The sequence below is a fragment of the Vicia villosa genome, linkage group LG4, assembly GCF_029867415.1.
Source record: "Vicia villosa cultivar HV-30 ecotype Madison, WI linkage group LG4, Vvil1.0, whole genome shotgun sequence".
NCBI classification, from domain to species: Eukaryota; Viridiplantae; Streptophyta; class Magnoliopsida; order Fabales; family Fabaceae; genus Vicia; species Vicia villosa.
In genome coordinates, this window is record NC_081183.1 from 108,753,027 (window position 1) to 108,763,906 (window position 10,880).

Sequence of the window (10,880 nt, forward strand, 5' to 3'; positions counted from 1 at the left end):
TTTTATTATATAATTTTCTATCTTATTGTTTAATTATTTAAATTAAATGTTAACTAGTTATATTTGATTTAATTTGGTCATTTAATTAAGGATTAGAATAATAAAATTAGAATTAGGAGTGGGTTTATAATCAATTAGGATTATCCCGATTATCTCGATTTTTCGATTTAATTTATTCTAATAAACTTTAACTATTAAAAACCACAAAAGACCTATAAAGGCTGCCAACATTAGGGTTTGCCCGATCCCATTGCCAATTAATTCGATTAATTCTTGAATAATTCTCTCCTCGACCCGACTAAAGCTATTAGTCGCATTAGACGAGAGATAAAAGAATAAAACATGAGATTTAATTACAAAATTAAAAGACATCTAATTTGCTGCCCGCGACGATCGAATCTATCGATCTGAGTAACCAGCAATGCCCCATTAATCCGTTAGCTATACTGATCAAACCTATTGATCATCGCATCTAACGGTGACATATTGAATCAGGGTTGTACGCCCAAAACCCCTAAAACACACTAAACCACGATACTACAGATTTTCATCCTTTTTCAATCAGGCCATTCAAAAAGCCTTCAAACCATTCAAATCAAATTCAAAACTACGATAGGCCATTCAAAAGGCCTTCAAACCATATCATATCAAATTCAATAGCGTACAACCCTGTGCCCGAACTACGTTGACTCTGATTCTCCATAAGGAGATACGTAGGCACTTGGATAACCAAGGCGAGTCCCCCTTCCCTAAAATCTCAATTTTTCCCCTATTCACTTCCTTAGCTATAAACCTTAATAATTCTAGCCACAAACCTTTACCTTAAAATGCAAACCTTAGGAAAGGGTTGAGGGTGCCTAACACCTTCCCTCGACCTGATTATAATAACTTACCCAAATCTCTAAACTGCGTAGGGTTTCCTATTCGCCCTTCAGAATAGGTGGCGACTCTAAATCTTAATTTTTAGGGCAGGTTGCTACACAAGTAAATATGAAAGCAAATTTAAAGAAGAAGATATTTTGAAGTGCTATTGTTATGGACCTTGGGAAGAAAAAAAGGCCTAAAATAAAGTATTGGCTCAGACTTTTATTTTAACTTGTCATCCTTTCACTCTCTATAATTTTATCAAAATATTTCTAATAATTTTTTTTTGAATTTTTGAAAAAACTATTAGAACATTCAATCACTGAAATTGGTAAACAATTAAGGATTTGAATATGTGGAGAAAGAGAGAGTGAGAGGGGGAATTAGTGAAAGGATAATTGAGGGTGAGAATATTATTTTTGAATTAACAATGATGAGGATTCCTCCAAAGCATTTATACCAACATTACAAAGTGTTTGGGATACAAAAACACACAATCCAAAAACCAGAAAAAGCTAAAAGTTGGGCTTGTAACTGGTTAACACAAACTTGTAACCGGTTACCGTTGACGCAAAACTAAAAAAATACCATCAGATGCAACTCGTTACTACAAACGCATCACTGGCTACGCCAACTCCAAAAGTGTCTTTCTACTGCTTAGAAGTGATTTGCACGTGCATTTAACCGCTTACACCCCCATGTTAACCAGTTATAGCACTTGAATCGGTGTTTTTTCATACAACACACCACCTTAATTCAAGTGATCCAAGTCTTCCATGCTCATTCTCATCTTCACTACTAGAAAAAGTGCTTTTAACCTCGGACGAGAAATGTGTTTTATCTCGGCTATAGAAGCGAGGTAACAAAGGACGTCCTAAAAAGTAACAACTTAATACCTCGGTTTTTAAAACATTGAGGAGTAAAATTATTTGTGCATGGGTTCAAACCCCATCATCTTCACTTTTATTATTTACAATACTAACGCCTCATATATCTCGGTTTATCAATAAACCGAAGGATAAATTAGTTTATTTAAATTAAAACCCGTTACATTGTTTACACAGAAAATTAATAAAATAATATGTTTACAAACATCATTGGTTACCTAGAATATTACAATGTTTATATAGAAAAAAAATTAATTTCTCCAAGATATAGATTTTAGATCTTCAAATCATATAACTCTGGAGAAGAACGAATGATAGGTGCCTAATATTCTCTGGCTTTTAATTGCATTTGTTTCTGATATGAACAAAAAAAGGGTTAGACAAAGGGTTAGATAAATAAATGATTTTCTGCTCAAATAAATATTTAAGAATACAAACCTTGAAGTGGAGGATAGTTTCAAGCGTTTCATGATGTTGATGGACCAATTTTTGTTATTCAGAATGCTTTTATAATGGAAGTTATTTAGGTTTCATGCAGATCACTAATGGTAGTGTCTTGAGCGTTGATAGTAATGAAATAGACGACGAGTATTTGATTAAGGACGCTAATAAATATCCTCAATTTAAACGGTAAATTATCCCCTCGGTTTTTAGGAAAATCGAGGTGCAAAATATACTTTTTTTAAGTTACATTGTTTACACAGAATATTAAAACACAATATTGCAACAAATCCAATTTCTTAGCTGTGAGGAGTTATCTATTCCTAAAATTGGAAAACGTTATATGGATAGAATGCATCCAACTTCTAAAGGAGATATTTGTTCCAATCATTAAAAAACGTTTTTGCACATGCAATCCATCATAGAGTTATTTTTCAAGCTTCTTAAAGGAAATGATAAGCATATATCCTAAAGAGTGATGCGTACGAGTTAGGATCAGGGTAAGATCTATTTAAGGTGTACTTTTATAGTTAAATATGATTATATTATCCCTTGGTTATTATGAAAATCGATGGGTTATGTCATTTGATTTACAAATAAAAAATATAATAAAAAGAGAGGTTCCATTTTTGTTTTTTCCCTTGGTTATACAAAAAATCGAGGTAATATGTTGTCTTAAAAACTAATTAAAACATGGTGCGCATGCATTGAAATCATATCACTAGAATATAAATGATCATTTATATTTAACTCAAAATGTATCTTTTAGATTTTCAATGGGGCTTCTGAGCTATTTAAACATCTCATTTCCAACTCTTTGTGTCTTCAAACCTTGTTTCAAAGTCTTTTTCGTATTTTCAATGTCTCATTTCAAATTCTTGTTTCCTTGTTTCAAAGTCTTTTTTATTCAAAAATGGATGCAAATCTTTTGTTCGTTATCAATGAAAATTTTGTTGATTTTGATCGTTTTGAACTAAGGAAAATGATAACAAACAAAGGTTAAATCGTTACTTTCACATTCTACATGACCCTATATACACTAATTTCGTTAAAGAATTTTGGATGAATGCCTCCGTTGTGCCAGCTGATCATGATGAATTTATCCAATCCTATGTTAACGGCTTTCATTTCTTCATTACTCCATCACTGATTGCTATGACAATCAACTATCAAGAGACAAGTAATTATGTTGAATATTATCAATTCAACAATTTCAACTCAACCCAACTTCACTGAATTTATGTCAACCAAGATAAGCCCACCGGTCTTGCTTCTCTACGGCCTATTGCAAAATTTTGGTTTCAACTTTTAGTGGAATATCTTCGCCCAAGAGAGAAACAATTGGAAATGCTTACTTTGTAGAAAAACATCTTCTGTACTTCCTCACCTACAAATTCAGAGTTAATCTTCCTCTTACCATTTTCAAATTCTTAAAGGAAATGATAAGCATTTCTCTGGAGCAAATGACTTTCCTCATACCATATGAAAGAGTTCTTTCTGAAATATTTGTTTATTGATAAAAAATATTTTGAGAATTGCTAATTAATAAAGAAAAACATGGAAACTTGAAAATATGCCAAGTGATAAATTGTTGAAAAAAATTTTAAATTAGGTAACGAAGATTCAAAGCAAGATACCTAATAGCTATATTACCTCGGTTCTCCAAAAAAAACTGAGAGAATATGTTTATTGTTTTTTATGTATAAGAATGGAACTCAATTATAGCTTTGTTACCTTGGTTTTTTATGTATAAGAATATGTGTATTGTTTTTTATGTATAAGAATGGAACTCCTCCAGATCTAACTTCCCGACTTTGGAACATAGACCTTCTTCCCGTCATGTGACGTGAGCACCCAAAGTCCAGGTACCATGACATGTTTGTCTTTTGCACTGTGAAGGAGATCTGCAACAGGAATTATCTTATCCTTAGGTACCCGCATTCTTTTGGGTCCTTTGGGGTTAGTCCTTCTCACGTTCTGATTGAACTGAGATTTTACATAAGATTTTCCATAATGTGCAACAACATGTTTCTTTGTGTGTGTGATATGGAAACTTTTAGAGTGTGATGTGTGTTTGATATCATGAGAATGACCATACTTGAACTGTTCATACAAAGGTTTGTATTTAATGATCATTTCATCAACAGGTTCAAGTCTATATGGGATTTCTCCCTCAAAACCTATACCTATCCTTTTGTTTCCACTAACACCATAAATCATAGAGGCTAAATGACTTCTGCCTACGCCTCTAGATAAGAACTTTCTGAAGCTCAAGTCATATTCTTTCAGAATATTGTTAGTTCTTGGAATAGATGTGACTGAGCTTAAAGATGTTTTCAGAGTTTCAACATCTTTAGTTAATTTTAAATTTTTTCTCTTAGCTCAGAGTTTTCTATTTCAAATCTCTTAGTTTCATATGCAAAAATCTCTTTGAGCATTTTGTATTTGAGACTAAGTTTACTCTTGACTTCCAGAAGTTCTGATAAGCTGGAAACTAAGTTTTCTCTAGTGAGTTCAGAAAATACCTCTTCAGAGTCTGAATCAGAAGTAGATTCTTCTTCAGCATCAACTGTTGCCATGAGTGCTATGTTGGCTTGCTCATCTTCAGAGTCCGACTCTTGATCAGATGAATCAGAGTCATCTCATGTCGCCATCATGCCTTTCTTCTTTTCAAACTTCTTTCTGGGATTTTCCCTCTAAAGCTTAGGACATTCATTCTTGTAGTGTCCAGGTTCTTTGCATTCATAGCACACTACCTTCTTCTTTCCAGATCTTCTGTGTTCAGAAGATTCTCCCTTTTCAGGTTTCTTGAAGTTCTTGAATCTTCTCTGCTTGCTCTTCCAGAGATGATTCACCCTTCTGGATAAGAGAGACAATTCATCTTCTTCTTCTTCTGAATCTGACTGGTGAGATCCTTCTTCTTCTGCCTGAAAAGCGTTAGCACAATTTTTATTTTTAGATTTTAAAGCAATAGACTTACCTTTCTTCTGAGGCTCATTTGCATCTAGCTCAATCTCATCACTCCTCAGAGCACTTATAAGCTCCTCAAGAGATACTTCATTCAAGTTCTTTGCAATCTTGAATACTGTAACCATTGGTCCCCATCTTCTGGGTAGACTTATGATTATTTTCTTAACGTGATCAGCTTTTGTGTATCCCTTGTCAAGCACTCTTAAGCCAGCAGTCAGAGTCTGGAATTTGGAGAACATTGCTTCAATGTTTTCATCATCTTCCATTCTGAAAGCTTCATACTTCTAGATGAGAGCCAGAGCTTTTGTCTCCTTGACTTGTGCATTTCCTTCATGATTCATTTTCAAATATTCAAAGATGTCATGAGTAGTTTCTCTCTTTGTGATCTTCTCATACTCAGCATGTGAAATGGCATTTAACAATATAGTTCTTGCTTTGTGGTGATTTTTGTACTCTTTCTTTTGATCACCACTCATAGCCTGTCTAGTGAGCTTGACTCCTTGAGCAGTTATTGGATGTTTGTAACCATCCAACACTAGATCCCATAAATCACCATCTTGGCATAGAAAGTAACTTTCAAGTCTATCTTTCCAATATTCAAAGTTCTCACCATCAAAGACTGGTGGTCTATTGAATCCATTAAAGCTAGAGTTACCATTGTTGCTTTGTTCAGTAACAGTTGGTGTTGGTGTAGAATTTGTCATAGCGTGTTTTCTTCCTGAATCTTTTCTCTAACACGGTTAAGTGTTTGCACCTAGAACCGGCGCTCTGATGCCAATTGAATGAGTGAAAAACACTTAGAAAGGGGGGGTTGAATAAGGGTTGTTTCTAAAATGGTAGATAAAAAATAATCACACAGTTATTTTTATCCTGGTTCGTTGTTAACCAAACTACTCCAGTCCACCCCTTACAGAGTGATTTACCTCAACTGAGGATTTAATCCACTAATCAGCTTTGATTACAATGGTTTTCCACTTAGACAACTTCTAAGTCTTCAAGAGTATACAGATCACAACTTGATCACTCTAGGAATTTCCTTTTACAAAAGTAAACAATAATACAAGAGTATAATGTGCTTCTTAATAAGCTATAATCACCAAGTGATTTTTCTCTCAAGATTAAGTTCTAATACTCATTAAGATATTACAATGTTTGTGAGGTTGAAGATGAAGTTTCTTAGCCGTTTTTGTGTGACAACATTAAGATATGAATTTGGCAGCGTAAGGGTACTTGGAGCGAGAGTTGTTGGCTGCTTCAGCATCAGAACTTCTCTTATATAGGTAGTGAGAAATGTGACCGTTGAGTAGCATTTAATGCTTTGCGTGAATAGTACACTCTTGCATTTAATGTTTCACTCTTTTGTCAACTACCTCGAGCCATGCTTCAACTGCTTTTGCTGACTTTGTCTTTTGTAGCTTCTAACGTTCCTTTTGTCAGTCAGATAGATTTGACGTTGTAGCCTTTTCATCTTGTACTTGCTTCTAGACTCAGACTATTAGAAATACGTGTGAATATCAGAGTCTTCAGCGTTGGTGCAGATGCAACTTCAGTCATCAGACTTTGGAAGTGCTTTGTAGCGTGATACCATCAGAGCTTCAGAGCCTTGCTTCTGATTGCCATCTTCTGATGCCTTCCAGATCATGTTCTAATTTTCTTAAGACCATCTTCTGATGTCTTCCACACCATGTTCTGATGAAGCCATCCAGATCTTCTGAGTCAGAGCTTCTGAATGATGATTTTGTGCATGCTCTTTTAGACTTTTCCTGAAATGGAAAACGTGAACAATTAGAGTACCACATTGTCTTATACAAAATTCATATATAATGTTATCATCAAAACTAGAAATATTGATCAGAACATTTCATGTTCTAACAAATATGCTTGCTCCTCCCATGTGCAATTGTGTTCTTAGCAAGATTAATCATGAAAACTTTATTAACCAGAAGTGTAACTGCCTCACCTTCATTATTTTCGAACTCCTTCAATAGATTCATTAGTCACACGGCTTGGCAAGCATATAACGAAGCGGCAATGTACTCGACCTCAGAAGATGAGAGTGTTACCACTTATTCCTTCTTTGAACACCATGATATTGGTGTTCCACCAAACATAAAGATGTATCCAGTTGTAGACTTTTGATCATCTTTATCTCCACGCCAATTGGAATCGGTAAAATTCAACAGAGTGCATTTTTTTCCCGTATCTGCTGCGGGAAAGAGAATTATGCAGCCAAAAGACCCCTTGACGTATCTTATGATTCTTTTGACCACCTTCGGTTTCTCCATGAATCTACTTGCAATACTGACTCTAAATGCCAAATTCGGTCGTGTATTGTACAAATAGCTGCAATACGGTGGGAGAACTGACTTTTAGAAATGTTGCGGATAGCAAGAGTCGCCATCGACTTTTATTTTATCCAATATATATAAAGGCTAAAAGAACAGAAAAAGACCTTAAAAAGATTTTGAGTTTGGGGGTAAGTTATACAAAGGGAAGGTGTAAGCACCCTTTGTATCCATGGTTATCCATGGGCTCTTAATTGCTTAGCTCACTTTGTTTTCAAAATGTTTGAAGTGTCGTGTGTGAATAGTAAAAAAGCTTTGTTAAGGACTTTAGCTTGTAAATAAGCGTAGCCTTGTTTTGAATTGATTTGAAATTAGTGGGAAAAAGATAGTTTTGAATTTGAAAAGAGCAAGCATTTAAGAATACCTACCCTAAGTTTAGAAACAGTGTTCTTTTAGCTTTTCAGGGTGAAAGGGCTATCCATACCATAAGAGGGTAGGAAGTCCTTTCATTGGATATTGAAGGGTCATCGAAAAATTATCGTTCTCCATAAAACCGTCCCTACCATATAGAGGGTAGGTAGTCTTTAGGGAATGATAGAATAGTCATTTAATTTTTAGGCAACAGGCGAGGATACCTTAGCAATTGGGACAATCATCATTTTCTTTCGAGGCAGCATCGAGGGACTAGATCTCATATGATGATTTCAATCTTTAAAGGCAACCTTGCTTTAGGTATCCTCGGAATCGAGGGACTTGACTATTTAAATTTCACAAAGCAACAAGGCAACAAGAGAGGGTTACCCTAAAGGTGTGTGTGTGGCACAATCAGGTGATTCAATTCAGTTATATTATCTTGTAATTAGTGAGCTATATTAATTAACAGGCTTGCATTCCCTAGGATTACTAACCAAAGAGTGATCAAAGCGCTGGTTATGATACTCCTTTAGACCGAGCAAGGGCTTGTTTTGAGTCCTGGGAACCTCAGAAGCACGAATGGGAGATAGGAGTGAATCGAAGTTCACTGAAACAGCAATATAGTTTATGCCCTAATTTGCATGAGTTTCTTGAAATATTGGCTAGGGTTTTGAGGTTGCCTCCCCTCCAATTTTTCGTCCTCTTTGGCTGAGTATGTTGGCTATATATATAGGAGAAAATTAGGTCAAGAAACTTGGGAAAGAATCAAGTGATTGATTACAAAAATTGATGTGGAAATATGCATGCAATCTTTCCATTTTGGTTTCAATCATGCCTCTTTCTCTCTCCATTAAATTCCCTTGATTTTATGTCAATATATTCCTCAATATTTGATAGAAAATTAATCTCAATCAAATCTTTGATTATTTTCATTATTTTATTCCATTTAATTTGAATTTAAGTGATTAAATTCAAAATAAAAATAAATAAAAACAATAAAAATGTATATAAGGGCCTATGGGTCGTGGATGGTCTATTGATCATGTTTGGAGCCAAAGATTTAGGCCCATTTAGTTGAAAACTCAACATTCACCACTTTGGCCTTCATGCATTTTCTTGAAATTATTCAACTTTAACAAGTCATAACTCCTTCAATATTTTGTGTATGGAGGTGTTCTAGTACTTTTTGGAAAGCTCAAGATGTCCTCTACAAGCCACGTTGAAACTTTTTTTGCATTTGAGGATTTTATCTTGATGATATGGCTCCTGACAAAAAGTAGCTTTTTACAAACTTCTACAAGGACCTGTAATGTTTTGACTTATATCTCTTAGGCGGAAGAATTTCTTGACCTTGGGCCCAACATCAAAGTTGTATAGAATTGAATTTCCTTGAGAATGAGCTTTTGTTGGGGAATTTCTGAGAAAGTATGAGAGATATACGATCAGTCAAAGTTGGTTTGACTTTCTCCTTAAACCCCTAATTTAGCAACTTGTCCTTTTGTGAATTTTTGATCTTTTCTTGATGAATCATGATCAAACCTTGATCAAATGATGAATCTTACTTCAAAATAAGGATGTTGACCAAAAATCGGGAGTTTTGACTGTACTTTGACCACAGTTGACTTTTAGGTCAAACTAGTTGACTTTTGACCATTTGAGCTGTTGACTGGGCAATCTTAGGAATCAGGGCTTGAAAATTGGCATGAGAATCCTTTGAAGCATATGAGAGGCCATGAAGTCCACTTGAGGCATCAGAAGTTGATTTCTCTTTTAGAGCAGCAAGACCCTAGTTGCGGGTTGATTGCTTAAGAGAGAAGTAAGTGTGCTCAATCCTTGCATAGACTTGAGTGACTGAAGATCATGTGAGTCAGAATATATTGAAATATGATGGGCAAATTTTGGGGTATGACAATAGCGCATGGATCCAATCAACCTTCTATATTAGGATGAATCAACGTCTTGCTCCTCTTCATTCTTTGACAGTTGCAGCCTTGGTTCAGCTGGTGTAATGGCAGCATTACAACACTTCATTTCACACTTTTTCAAAATCTCAAGAGCATATCTCCTTTGATGCATAATGAAGGATAGAAAAACAATTAGAAAGGGGGGTTTGAATAAGTGTGACTTCAAAAACTTGTAAGATAAAAACAATGAACACAATTATTTTTATCCTTGTTCATTGTTAACGAAACTACTCCAGTCCACCCCCTTAGAGTGATTTACCTCAACTGAGGATTTAATCCACTAATCCAACTGATTACAATGGTTATCCACTTAGAAACCTTCTAAGTCCTCTAGGGTATACATATCACAACTTGATCACTCTAGGAATTCCTCTAGAGTTTACAGATCACAACTTGATCACTCTAGGAACCTTTTACAAACAATGTAAAATAATGTTTACAAGAGTATAGATTGCTTCTAATAAAGCTGTAATCACAACAGTGATATTTCTCTTAAGTTCTAAGCTTAACACTCACTAAATATTACAAGATTTTGTGAGGTTGAAGATGAAGTTCGTGAGTTTTGATTTTGATAGCGTTTCAGTATTTTGCACAAGTGTTCTTCTTTGCTTCTGATCAGAAATTCTATATATATAGGCGTTGAGAGGAAATGACTGTTGGGAGCATTTAATGCTTTGTGTGAATAGTACAGCTCTGCATTTAATGTTTCACACTTTTGTCAACTACCTCGAACCTTGCTTTTCCTGCTTTTACTGACTTTGCCTTTTGTAGCTTCTAACGTTCCTTTTGTCAGTCAGAGATTAGACTTAATAGCCTGTCATCTTGTACTTTCTTCTGGACTCATTTGTAGATAAACAACGTTTGAATATCAGAGTCAACAGCTTGGTGCAGAGCATCTTCTTGCCTTCTGACTTTGAAGATCTTTGAGCGTGATACCATCAGAGCTTCGGAGCTTCTGCTTCTGACTTCATGTTCTTCTGATGCTTTTTAGTTCATGTTCTGGTTCTGCTTGACCATCTTCTAATGTCTTTCCAGAGCATGTTCTGATGTAGCCA